This window comes from Chrysemys picta, chromosome 2 (assembly GCF_011386835.1).
Source record: "Chrysemys picta bellii isolate R12L10 chromosome 2, ASM1138683v2, whole genome shotgun sequence".
NCBI lineage: Eukaryota > Metazoa > Chordata > Testudines > Emydidae > Chrysemys > Chrysemys picta.
This window is the reverse complement of record NC_088792.1, coordinates 63,383,250-63,396,918: the sequence shown is the minus strand read 5'-3', so window position 1 is coordinate 63,396,918 and position 13,669 is coordinate 63,383,250. Positions and strand designations below refer to the sequence as shown.

The 13,669-nt window shown below is 43.2% G+C and overlaps 1 long non-coding RNA gene and 1 other non-coding gene across 2 annotated transcripts; both read right to left on the bottom strand.

Annotated features, from left to right (window-relative positions):
• Window positions 1-507: 507 nt before the first annotated feature.
• Window positions 508-7,999, bottom strand: LOC122172673 (uncharacterized). The gene is made up of 4 exons (XR_010598306.1): window positions 7,858-7,999; window positions 6,646-7,741; window positions 5,579-5,635; window positions 508-1,227 (listed from the first exon to the last, which is right to left on the bottom strand). It is a non-coding gene; the product is annotated as an uncharacterized LOC122172673 (long non-coding RNA).
• LOC112060339 (small nucleolar RNA SNORD93) lies at window positions 5,407-5,495 on the bottom strand. The gene has a single exon (XR_002889656.1). It is a non-coding gene; the product is annotated as a small nucleolar RNA SNORD93 (small nucleolar RNA).
• Window positions 8,000-13,669: the final 5,670 nt, after the last annotated feature.

Genomic DNA, 13,669 nt, shown 5'->3' with positions numbered 1-13,669 from the left:
ACTGTGGCAATTTGCTTTCTGAGAATCTCTGCTTTCCCTGTAGGTCATGAGTATTCAAGTCTCGTATAGCCTCTCTGGCACATTATGAGCTTCAGTCATACTAGTGTTTTATTCTTTAAACTTAATAAACAGAATTGAAAGTAATCGCTCTATGTGTCCGCCTACTCCATCTGAATAGAATGGAGGCAGGGGAAGTGAGGGGAAACTATTTTGCAAGAATGCAGCTATTGTTTCTAAAGTGTGTTATATATTGTTATGGAACCATAGTACATTACATGTGGCTATAATATTACCCTATACTTCAGATACTGCCATGTTAAAACAGACCGGTATCAATCTAGTTTAGCATCCTTTCTCCAGCAGTGGCCTGACACCTGATGCATGAATGGACAGTATAAAAACCTTTATTATTATATTTAAACTTATTTTAAAGGAAAGAAAATTCCTTCCCAACTCCCACAGTAAATTAGCTTTTACCCTAAAGCATGAGGTCCTTTCCTTCCTTCATTTTTTTTTAGTTAACCTCTTAATTTAGACGCTGTCTAGGCTAGACTTACTGATATATACATATGTCTAGCCACTATTTAAATCCCAGAGTACTATTTGCTTTAGGAATGCAAAGGCTACCCCTGCATGCAGATGCCATCCAGCTGAAAGCTATCTGGTGCATCTATCTCCCCATCTAATCTCCTGCTTGTTGCATGAACAATCAAACAGAAGTAAGAAAATAGAGGTTAACACTGGACAAAGCATAAACTCACAAGTGGCCCTGTAAATAACATGTACTTAGTAGATAAAGAAATAGTAAGAAGAGTTAATGTGTGATAAACTTGCAGCTGCAGCTTTGCTTACTAGCATACTTTGTAGCTTGTGGACAGTTCATGATCTGTACAGAGATTGGTACAAAAATTAGTAGACCAATCATAAAGTGACATTAGCCAATAGTATTAAGTAAAAGAGTGTATATAAGTAAACTCATGATTATGTACATTGAAAGTGTGGTATACCCTGTACCCACCTGCTACACTTGAGCCTGATCAACTCAAGTGTAGTTTGATTGTATGCCAATAATGAAACCTCAGTGATGAGTCCAGAGTTGAGCTGATTTCTTGGATTCAAGAGAGCTGGATAAAGTGTTATCCCCAGAACTGGAGAGGTGTTCTGGCTAAGCCGAGTGGAAAAGATCTCTGAGGAAATCCTACCATTGCCACTGTCACTTGTTCAGACCTAAAATTAAGATGAAAAATGTGATGGCTTTAGTTTGCACTTAATTATAAACTATTCTTCATGCTTTTTACCCCTTTGCGATAAAGTAGTAAGGAGAGTGGCTCATTTTGGCCTTTCAAATACCTGAAGAACTGTATGAACTGGGGACAGAGCTTCTGCCAGTGTCCATAGAGTTATGACAGTTCACACAAGCTGAGGATCTGACCACCTGACCCATGATCTATAAATGAATCATTTTGAATACATTTGCCGGCCCAAGCTCTGTAGTTTTAAATATTTTTTTCCAAAAGACCATGCAAGCACATGTAATATATAACATTTTCCCAGATTAAACTTGGTCTCAATATGCTAGTTAATATGGCCATCTCATGGAAAAAGCTTTGCTTTAGGAGTCAACACAGCATTTTACAGGAAGCAATGGAAAGCACATGTGACCCTAGCTGCTGCTGTCTTTTTATGTAGGCTTCTTTTATGCAAGCTATTGCAATCAGATTACCAGTGTAGTATTTTTTTACTTTACAAACACCCCCTTTCGTGCTGCTATCCAATGGATTGAAACCAAAATAGCATCTAAAAACAACTACCGTCCCAGTGCCTCTAACTAGTGTTTTTTAATCTTTAAACAGATTGAGGATACATTGCCATATTGTAACACAGCTGGATAGTGTCCTATAAGATAATTGTGCTCATTACACTGGTAAAACAGACTATGCCAAGATTAACAACCTCTAAAATTATTGCTTGTCCTCTCTTGAAAGTGCCTGATTTTTTTTTATAGAATCATAGAATAAAATCACAGGACTAGAAGGGACCTCGAGAGGTCATCTAGTCTGGCCCCCTGCACTCATGGCAGGACTAAGTATTATCTATTCTAGAATGTGTGATCAGCAGCTCTAACATGAGTTTTTTTTTAAGCACGAGTTCTGTGTGCACCAGCCCCCTACAGTTTGCATTTGTTTGTTTTACACTTTTTTTAAGAAAAGAGTAACAGCTAGAAGTGACACAGATCTTTAGATGGTTGCCCAGTCATAATATTCAGTACTTCTGTACTATGTTATCTCTTTAAAATCACTGTACAAACATTAAACAAATTTAATCTAAAGCCTTTCACCTTTTGAGTGACTAGGAGTTGACAAAACAGAGCTATCCCCTTTTGCATTAGAATATTAGGTTTGGAAGGGACCTCAGGAGCTCATCTAGTCCAACCCCCTGCTCAGAGCAGGACCAATCCCCAGACAGATTTTTGCCCCAGATCCCTAAATGGCCCCCTCAAGGATTGAACTCACAACCCTAGGTTTAACAGGTCAATGCTCTTCTGCTCCCCTGAACAAAAAGACTTCAATGAAAATCTGCATCTTAAAAGAACCATTAAGGATCTTTCAAAAGAATAGTACAACCAAGGCTGCTGTAGTGACACCCTTGCTTGTTACATCAGGTCTGGTGTTTGTTTAAGGCTGGTGTAGAATGAAAGGAGAGCTTCCTGTTTCATTTGCATGTGTAAATCAAGCAGATCTTGTTTATTTTTTTCCCTTAAGGTGCTCAAAGTTTAGGGGAGGAAAGTGAATGAGATTCTGCTTATTCCAGATGTGAAAAAGCATAAGGGACCAAAATTTATTCTTGTGCAAAAATCTGTTCTCCCTGAAGTCAATAAGGCTACCCAGATGTAACCGTGAGCAGGAATTGGCCTGTGTTCTCATTCCCTTCTCGAATCACATTCCAGGCTTATCCAACATTTTCCACTTGGGAAAGAAGTTAGTTTGAGACTGGGCAGAAAAATGAGGACTAATTTTAGGTTTATTTAGCTTTAAGTTTTTGGAATCAAACTCAAAAGAAATCAAATGTGAGGTACTTTTATGATGGCTTGAACTGCTAGAGAACCAGCAAATGGACAGAACCTACCTTTAGCCTATTCAGCCACTCTTTCTATCATAGCCTGCTAAGAAGTGGATTTAAAATCCTTGAGGGAGATGGGAGGGAGAAACCTACAACATTGTGTGTCAAGCTTCCTCTGTGTGTTGCAACCCCTTAAAAGTACAAAGATGTGTTGGCCTATGGAACGAGGCTGAGCATAAGGAAAGAACTTGGTTGCCTGGGCATCCCAGTGCAGAAAAAATACATCAAAGAAAAAAATTGGATTTCTTTGATTTTTAGTACAGTTCAATACAGTATTGAACACAGTGCATCATTAATCTGAAGCCTCTCGATTGTAGGTACTGTAAAAGTTAAAGTACTGGTATCAGAATGGGATGTTTTGTTGTTTTTCCTACAAATGTGTGGGAATTCAGTCCTTATACACTGGAGGGGCAATAGTTCTGGCTGGAGCTGGATAGAGTGTGTGCAGGTTCTGTGCAAGCTTTCCACTCTACCACTCTGGTAGTGCCTCTCCCTCACCACCTGCCCTGCCCCGTTCCCCCCGGCACTCGCCAGTTGTTCAGAAACGGGACCCGGCACCCATAGAAGATGATGGAGATGGACACTAGGACCCAGGAGGCAGTGTCCTGGAGCTGACTGCCAGCCTCAACCGAGGAGAGGGACAGAGGGAGCCTCTTCCCTCCCTGACAGCTAAAGCAGAGCTCCGGAGAAATTGGGGGTTGGGGGGACACACAAAGCTTGCTCAAACTACACCCACGGCTGGCACAAGTTCCCGTGGTAACCGGATTTTTAGTGTCTGGTCACCAGTGGTAACCGGATACCTGGCAGTGTGTTCCTGCAGTGTGGGGGGGAGACAGACGGGAGGGAGCAGAAGCAACAGGCTGCCGGCTGAGCTCCTTCCAAGCCCACAGGTGGCTGTTTTGCCTTTCCTGCTGACAGGAGCACTCCAGCAGGGCTGTGTGAACAAGCTCGCTCCCCCCAGCCCTGACCGTGCCCCCTGCCTGACCAGTAGAGCCTAAAAAATAGGAGGGCCTAAGGCTATCGCCTTATTAGCCTAGTGGTTAATCTGGCCCTGAGACTGTCCCAGCAGCGGCCAGAGTGCCTGGTGCAGGGGCTGCCTGAGCTGCCCCCAGGCCAAGCACATTGTCAGGCTGCAGAGGTCACGGAGGTCATGGAAAGTCACAGAATCCGTGACCTCTGTGACAAACTCAGCCTTAATTCTGAAGAACACACGCCTCATTTTAACAACATGTTTCCTTCGCAGGGGGACTCAGGAATATTTGTAGTAACTGTGCCTAACTTTTTTTTTTTTTACATTGACTAGCTTTAAAGCTGATAGTGTCCTTTTAAAAATAACCAAATTCAAGCCATAGCAGAAAACCATCAAGTAATGACCATTCCTGTTGCACTTGAGATGCTGCAAATCTTTGTGGTCATTTTTTCACTCTTCCCTCTCCTCCTCAGCACAATACCTTCCCTCCTCGAACTTCTTGTTGCATTTTCTAGTTACTGTGGGACTTTTTAGAAATCCCTCCCCTGAGGAGCTCAAAAAGCCTGTACATAAAAACACTTTTAAAACAATGATGCAACTGGAGTGTAAATACTTTCATGTAGCAATCAGTTCCCTGACTTAAAAATGCCTTTCACTGTCAGAGTTTTCTCTCTTTAGCATCATCTTGTTTGTTATTCACAGAAGCTAGAGAATGACAATTACAATAAGAGTGTGTTGAAAGAAAGAAACTGAATGTGCATTTTTAAATACAATTTTGGTTTTTCAGGCGCTCCAATTCCATATCCTTATGATATCAAGGCACATGTAGGCCATAATTGGGTAATATTTTGTGTGCAATTTTGAAATGTAGCCAACACATATAAAAGCAAATCAATTGCAGTGCTTTATTTACACAGTTGTTTTTAAAGTGAGTTATGTCAATACACTATACCAAGAGTGGGGTTGGTATAAACACTAACTAACAAAGTTGTCTTTAGGCCTACAGGGTAGTCAAGGTTTGTCTGCACTTTTCTAGTTCATAGCAAAAACATAGCTGAAAATAAATGTGCTCTACTTAATCCTGTATAATCTTTATACCAGCTGTTATAGCAATTTATTTTTCAGATCCGTAAGTTCCATTTGCTAGTCTTGCAAGCAAATAACAGTTTACAACTAGGTATCCTAACAGAAAAATATTTTAAAACAATGTAAAACAACATAAATCTGTTATGCTTTCACTATCAGAAGTGCAAATACTAATAATAAAAGGGTTAATTTAAAAACAAAAATACTTAAATATCTTATGGATGTCAGTCTGGCCTCAGGTAAATCCTTTAACCCATCATACTTGTGCATATCATTGTAAACAGGTATGCAATCAGATCATGGTTTTCATCCTTGGCCAGAAATTCCATTCACAATACCATACATCTACACTAGTTAATAAGGTGTTGCATTTAAAGGTAAGTAAATTCTTGTGAGATATACCTTCACAGGAAGCAGCAGTTGAATATTAAACAACAATTTGCATCTTCATTACTGAATCTGGAGGGTGGGGAGAGAAAGTTGAGTTTTGCATTAGAACACTTTGTGCAGGAATTTACTAGTTAATAATCAATTAAGACAGCAGCTTTTCTCATAAGATCACTGTGAAGTATTGCGGAGTACTGGCTTACCTCAGACAGGTGTTTCTGTCACTGGTTTCAGTGACTGTAAAGAATAGCTTCATTCTCTTAATGGATTTAAATGCACACCTTGCTTAACTGTCAGCTTCATTTTTTTTATTGCTTATACCCAGCTAGTTTAATTGGGTTCTCATATTTTATTAAATAGGCAGCCAAACATTCTGCTTATTTTTCCTCTTCCCTGATCACGTCAGTAACTTTTTATTAGGCATTTCACAGTAACACTTTTTCAGAAGTGTGCAATAGCAAATGTGACTATCAGCATCCAATGGGCACCAAACACAATTTCATAAGCAAAAATCTTTAACATGGAGTTAAGGTTGTAGTAACTCAGCTCTGCCTGTGCTCCTTGTACCCTTTCAGAATGTGATAATTCCCAAAACATCTGAGAAACCAAGAAATGCAGCGCTAAGGTCCTCTTACAAGACATGTAGCATTACATGAGAAAAACAGGAAATGCAGCATTAAGATGACACTTCCCACACAACACGAGCTCTGCCCATTTTGATCCCTATCTAAGAAGTCTCTGGGGAGATCACAGCACTTCACCCCTCACTTAGCCGTTTTGAGAAGTGTGATCTCTGCAAACCAGCAGCACATATTCCACAGCTCATGGTGCAGCACTGAGAACTGGGGCACTCTACTGGATTGTATGACTAGGGAATACATGACTAAATTGGAGTTGGGTTAGGAACAGAGAAATGGCAGCTTTGCTTAGAAAGGGGTAAGCTCCTGTTCTTGTCCCAGTTCCTATTGCCAAGCCCAAAGGAGCAGAGTATTACAGAAGTTTGTTATGTTTCTATTGCCTCCTTGTGTTCTTTACTGTTTACAGTAATTTTGTGATCTAAGCATCAAGTATGAAGTACTTACAATAGATTCCCTTAAATCATGAGTTCAAATCTCCATGGGGTCAGCTCAGACCTTTGTTTTTTCAAAGCAGATGAGTTTCATGCTGTTTTCTTGATAATGGTTTGAAGAGGAAACCTCCAAACCAGGCATCTCACAGGGACAGCAGAGCTCTCTAGACACTTTCTGTGTAATAGTAGAAATTACAGTGCCTCTGATGGGTTAGTCCTGGCCTAAAATTCCTCCTTCATAGAATATCAGGATTGGAAGGGACCTCAGGAGGTCATCTAGTCTCAAAGCAGGACCAATCCCCAGATAGATTTTTGCTCCAGATCCCTAAATGTGAACTCACAACGATGGGTTTAGCAGGCCAATCCTCAAACCACTGAGCTATCCCTCCCCCCACTGCAATAACACTACTGTAAAAGGCAGTGCTTTGGACTCATGCCACAGCACTTTTACAGAGGCTGGGATTCCTTTGTAGAGTTTATCTGAAGGCTCTGGAATTCTTTGGGATGAAGTGCACTATAGACTCAGAACAAATAAAATTATTGGTTCTATCCCACCTACCGGGATGAGCCATTCTGCAGAATAACCTTTCTTCCTTGAGGCAATGAGTGGGATTCAAGTGATTCAGCTATACCTAGACAAACATAAATCCACTCCCTCATCTTTTAGGCGACTCAGAGTCCTGCAGTCAGTTTCTATGAGTGACTTGAATTATTCCCTCACCCTGAAAAATGTGTTGCTTCCAGAACCTTTGCTGTACACAAGAGTTGCTAATGCATTTTTACTTAGCATAATTTCTTGGTCTTGTAGACTCAGTTAAATCCTTTGGCCATCAATACAGGAAATGAACTCTCTCAAATACAGCAGTCCTCATTGACTGTATGAACTGCAAGTTATTGAAAGGGAAGAGAAATTCAAAGTTGTTTTTGTCACCAAATCTAGTCTTTTGCCTCATCTTCAGGCTTTCTCTCTGCCTTTCAGCCAGGGTCTAGGTTATTCCTTCTGCGCTGCTTCTGCCATCCTTATGGTCAGAAGTCAGTTTTCCTTCTCATAAATATTCCACCAACGATTTACTGCACCATACTTGTCACTCATTGCAAAGTCAGTTTGCCTTCATTAAAAACAGAGAGAAAAAATAAACAAATAAAGTTAAGTAAACATAACTACTCCCCAGACTACATATCACTAAGAGGGATAGAGCTTTAAGTTATAAATATGAAATAATACCTACAGCATGGCTGCAAAGTTCTGTCTCTGACCTTCTTCTTTGGGCAAAGCTGCCTCCATAATGAATCCTCATGGTATTTGTTTCGCAAGCAGTTGCAGCCACAGTTTCTTGTTAGTCCAGCTCCCTTTCTCCTTAGCATGTGACGGTCTTTTTTTGAATCCACACCTACCACTCTTTCTTACGGGCTAGTTTAGACCAGTTTCTAAAATATGTTTGTACCATTATCTCACACCAGTTCAAACCTGTTTGGAAGGTGACTCGTGATTCTCTCTCCTATCCTCAGGGCTATCGTCTCAATAACAAACTGTACAGTCGCTTGTCTGTCTGGCATGTGAGGTATAACAGTAGCCATATATGGGAAGATGTAACTGCTGGAGGAAGTAGATACTTTTACATTAGGCACACCCTGATTTTTCCAGTTTGCACAACCTCACCAGCACAAGTTATTCCTATAGAACACTCTTTACCACTCAAATGTCTTACTAGGTCAGCTTCTCATTGTTACCCTAATCAATGTGATCAAAGACAAGTGCTAAAGGATAAGAAAAAAACACCCTATTGTAAAGCAGTATATTATACAGCTTACAATATAGTATTAGATCTTCAGTCTTGATAGAGATGGAAAGCAACTTTCCCCCTTTCCTCTAATTTACAGCTAGCTCTTCACCTCCCCCATGATCAGTTTAAGATATCTGCCTACATTTAGATGATTAGCTATTCAGACTAGGCTTTGTCTTATTTGTCTGAAAAGTGTGCGTGCCATCAGGGGTGCTGGAACTAGAGATGATGGGGGTGCTGCAGCACCCCCGGGCTTGAAGTTGTTTCCATCATATACAGGATTTACAGCTTTGTTCAATGACTTTCAGCGCCCCCCACTATAACCATTGTTTCAACGCCACTGTGTGCTGCAGTATAAATAACAGTTCTTTGCCACACGCCCCTAGCAAGCTAAATGAGAGGCATGTATTACACTCCAGCTAGTTTGCGACTTTATACGTGTGTGACACAAGCCTCGCAGCAGCTTTTAGTTAAACGATACACAAGTGGAGGCGATCAGACACAGTGGGCAAGTCTCTTTGAATTCAGAGGAGTGAGTGAAAACAGAGGGAAGCAGCTGCTGCACATGTGGCACTCTCTGGTGCGTACCCTCCCCCACAAGCATTAAAACCCACAGTTAAGATATTGCATAAGATATTGCTACAGTTAAAACAAATTCTGAATATCACCTCTTCCGCCTACTGGATCAACTGCGGGATTGTATTTACTTTTTAAAGATCCCCTATACACTAACATTATAACAGTGTTGAGGGCACCCAGTTGAGAATCCAATTTCAAAATAGTTGTGCCCTGTTTTAGCATGTCATTTTAGAGGGGTTGGATACTGTTTCATTTGCAAGGAGTGAAGCTGAATGCAGGTTAAGATGAACACGTAGAACTTTATTAACCCTCTGCACTGCTCTGTCTGGGGGACTGCACTGCTTCCAGCCGAATTTCCTGTGTTCCCTGTTTTTCTGAGGGAAAAATCTCTGACAACTGTGTACTGGGTGCACATGCACCTACAGTGGAATGGACATGTGCAATCACTCAAAGAAGAATGTTAGCTGATATTAATATACAAAAAAAAAAAAAGGATTAAGCGAACCACAGTCCAGCAAAATCATTAACTTTCCCTCACAAATGATACTGAAACTTAGTCATGCTGTCACTCCTTCTATATTTATGAAAAGTTATATTAACTGAATCCATGTTTAATAATGAGTTTGGATTAACACAGGTTGTTTGCACTGTGATTGGACAATATGAACTAGGATAAAACATATTCAACTCATTTTGGAAAGCTATTTGTGAGACTATCTATAAGCCTTTTGTCTTCAATGGGTCAAGAGTTCCAAAACTAAATGTTTCCTTTGACTGTGGCCTGGTCTACACTATGGCATTAAGTCGATATGTGCCACGTTAGGTCGCATTTATAATGTGCGTATCTACACTACTGAGCCCTTTCCACCGACCTAAAGGGCTTCTAAGATCGACGCCTGTACTCCACCTCGGCGAGAGGCATGGCGCTAGAGTCGACCTTCTCAGATCAAATTAGGGATAGTGTAGACACAATGCTGTGTAATTTGACGGGATTGGCCTCTGGGAGGTGTCCCAGAGTGCTCCAATGTGACTACTCTGGACAGCACTTTCAATTCCACTGAACTTCAGCCAGGTACACAGGAAAAGCCTCGGGGAACTTTTGAATTTCATTTCCTGTTTGATCAGCATGGAGAGCTCACCAGCACAGCTGACCATGCCTGCCCAGGGCCGCAAACGCGAGTGGATCTGATTGCTGTGTGGGGAGAAGAGTCTATGCAGGCAGAGCTCCAAACCAGCAGAAGAAACGCTGACATCTATGCCAAAATCGCACAGGGCATGGGGGTCAAAGGCTACACCAGGGACACATGGCAGTGCCGTGTGAAAATAAAGGAGCTAAGGCAAGCATACCAGAAGACAAGGGAGGGAAACAGTCGCTCTGGTTCTGAGCAGCAGACGTGCCGCTTCTATGAGCAGTGGCATGTGATTTTAGGCAGGGACCCCACGAGTACCCCAACACTTTCTATGGATACCTCCCAGGGGCCCCAGGCAGCCTCGGGCAACAATGAGGGGGACATTGTTGAGGAGGAGAATGCGCAGCAGGCAAGCGGAGGATCCATTCTCACCGACAGCCAGGACCTTTTCCTAACTCTGGAGCCAATCCCCTGCCAGGGCCTATTGTTGCAGGACCATGATGGTGGGGAAGGCATCTCTGGCGAGTGCACACTTGTAATCACACTACAAGGGTTACATGCAATTGTGTTTAATGTTTAATCTGAGGTAAACAATTGGAATACAGTGGTGGCTAGACCACTACACAAAGGGTGCTCCCCGGAAAAACCTGTTTATGTGCCAAGAGTTTCCCCCCAGAAAATGTCCCCGGGTGGCCCTGACACCTCCTACCCTTTCTTGTGTGCTTATCATGCCTGCCTGCAAACTGAAATCTGCTGCCCAGTGCTCTGCCGTGTGTTGAACCTTACTGGTAGGCACTTCTTTTAGAAGACAAAATGTGTCCGTATACCTCAGGGAGTGTATTTACTGCTGTGAAGTGTTTCATTCATTGCAAAGTTAACCTTCTGTTTTCAACATTGTATGTTCTGTAAGGCTACCCGTGTGGTTTTTTGCCCCTTGCGGCTGCAACCTTGTCTGTGGGTGCTTCCTCCACACCAGCACAAAGGATGTCCCAGATTAGAAGGCGAAAAAAGCGGACAAGGGAAGACATACTCTGTGATTTGATGCGTTCCTCCGAGACTGACAGGGTCCAGCTGAATGCATGGAGGCTTACACTGTCAGAGAGCATGCACACCGACCAAGAGGGCAGGAAAGCATGCAGGGAACAAGAGCGTAACACACAAGAGGAGATGTTGCAGCTTATGGGGGAGCAAACAGACATGTTGAGGCATCTGGCTGAGGTGCAGGAAAGGCAGCTAGACCTTAGAGACCCACTGCACCCAATGGTGAACCAGCTGTCCTCCTCACCAAGTTCCATATCCTCCTCTCCCAGACATCCTAGAATGGGGTGGGGGGAGCTTCATTATCCCTTGAACTCAACTCCAGGGGATGGTTCATGGAGCAGAAGGCTCTCATTCCCACAGCTTTGATTGTTAGACAGTGCAATTGTAATAAGGTATGTGTCCTTGCTCCTCCTCCCGCCCCCCCCCCCATGTTACCAGGCCCTTAGACCAGGGTTATCTTTGGTATTCATTGCTGTCTCTGTTCAGTGTTTGTTAGAATAATAAAAATGCATGGATTGAGGACAAGAGACTCTTTATTCACTGTGCACACTGTGGTTGGGGGGGGTTTAGTTTACAGGGCAGTACATGCAAAAAAGGGGGCAGCTTGGTAAGGAACAACACACAGAACTGTCACTGAGCCAAGTGGGCGGGTGGAACAGGGAAAGCCCACCCACCCTGCCCCCCGGCAGGAGAGCCAGGTGGATGGAGCAGGTCAGGGAATGGGGGCGCCCATTTTACCGGGCCCAGTGGCTAGTCCACCATTGCCAAGAACCCTCTCCTGGAGTCACACAGTTTAGGTGCTTAAGCTTTTCTCTATGAGAACAGAATACATGTCTGCCTATCTCAACACAAAATGGCCCTACGGGTGGGGGAAGCCTCCTTTAGTTCACTGGGTAGGGTACTCACCTGGGATGTGGCAGACCCTGGCTCAGTTCCTCCCCCTACTTGATGAGGCAAAGGGGTTCTTCACATCCCAAATGAAGGCCCTAACCAGCAGTTTATGGGATGTTCTGATGTGGGTCTCACTCAATCTCTCTTGTTAAGCTGTTCCACTTTGTATTAAATAATTAAATATGAATTGGGCCATACAAAGAATGACAGTGACTCTATGGCCCAGTAGTTAGGGCATACACCCAGGAGGTGAGAAACCCATGTTTAAATCCCTTCTCCTCATCAGACAGGGGGAGGAACTGGATGTGTGATTTTAGTGACACAAAACCAGTAGACAAGGATAAGTACAAAACAAACAACAAAATTTATTTACCAAGCACCCCCAACACAAGTATAACAAGATAAACAGTTAACTACCTGGTTGTTAACACCCAGCAACAAAGGCCCAGAAATCTTTATACACAGTGGGTGGGGTAGTAATCTCAAAGGATTTAACATATCACTATATCATGTAGGTCAAGGAAACATGCAGACTCTGGAGGAGGAGACTGTGATGTTATTGACATGAACTGTGACTGTATAGATCATTGTTGCAACCAAGGTCCTATAGTTGCACCACATCTTGTACAAAGGAGGTCAAGTAAGGTGTCTATGGAAAGGTTGTTATTTGATGGTTATGATTATGCTGTCTGTATATGTGTATTATTTTTGTATTTGAAGTTCTAAATATTGGCTATGTACTTGTATCTCAATGTGTTTGATTCTAAGTAGCATCAGTGAAGCATTTGGTCAGCTTCTTGAGAAAGGACTATTCTGAGTAAGTGCGCAGTCAAGAAACACTTAACTGACAATGGACTTTGGGAGATGCCAATCCACATCTTAGCTTTCCTGGGAATGTTCAAACAAACATGTAAACAATGGCATTGGCCTGCAAAAAGCTGAATCATTCATGAACATGTGACTTGCCCAGGTGGTTACAAACTCCATCTTGTTGCTGTGATTTTGCACAGAAGAACAAAGGGGTTTCCGTCTACAAGAGAGAGAGAATATAAAAGGCTCTGGAAGCCTCTCCATTTTATCTTCAGCTGGCTCAAGAGATGGCCTCTCCACCCCAAAGTGATGCTGTAGCGGGGTGGTCACCCCGCTCCTGCCCAGAGGGGTTAAAACCAGCCCTGGGAGAGGGCTGTGACAGGGGAAAAGCTGGACTGATTGGGGGAAGCAGCCTCAGCTGGGGGCCACGTTCCAATCAGGGTCCAGCTGGCCCTATAAAGGCCAGTGAAGCCAGGCGTTGACAGTCTCCTCTAGCTGTGGAGGGAGATGGGCCTGGCTGCTGGGGAGCTAGATAAGGTACCTGGAGTGGAGCAGAGCTGGGGGAAGGCCAAGGGAGTTGAGGAGCTCTGGCCTGGAAATCCTGCAGGCTGCGGCCTACTATAAGGCCAAATAGGTACTGGAGTTGCAGGGGACAGCCTAAGGCTAGGCCGAGGCAGCAGGTCCAAACCCCTCCTTGCCTGTGATGAGTGGCTTATACTGCAGTCTGCCCCAGGGAGTGGGGGCTAGTTGGTGACTGGCGGTAGCCTACGACTGAAGTGAGGTGGGGAGAGGGGGTGGGGGC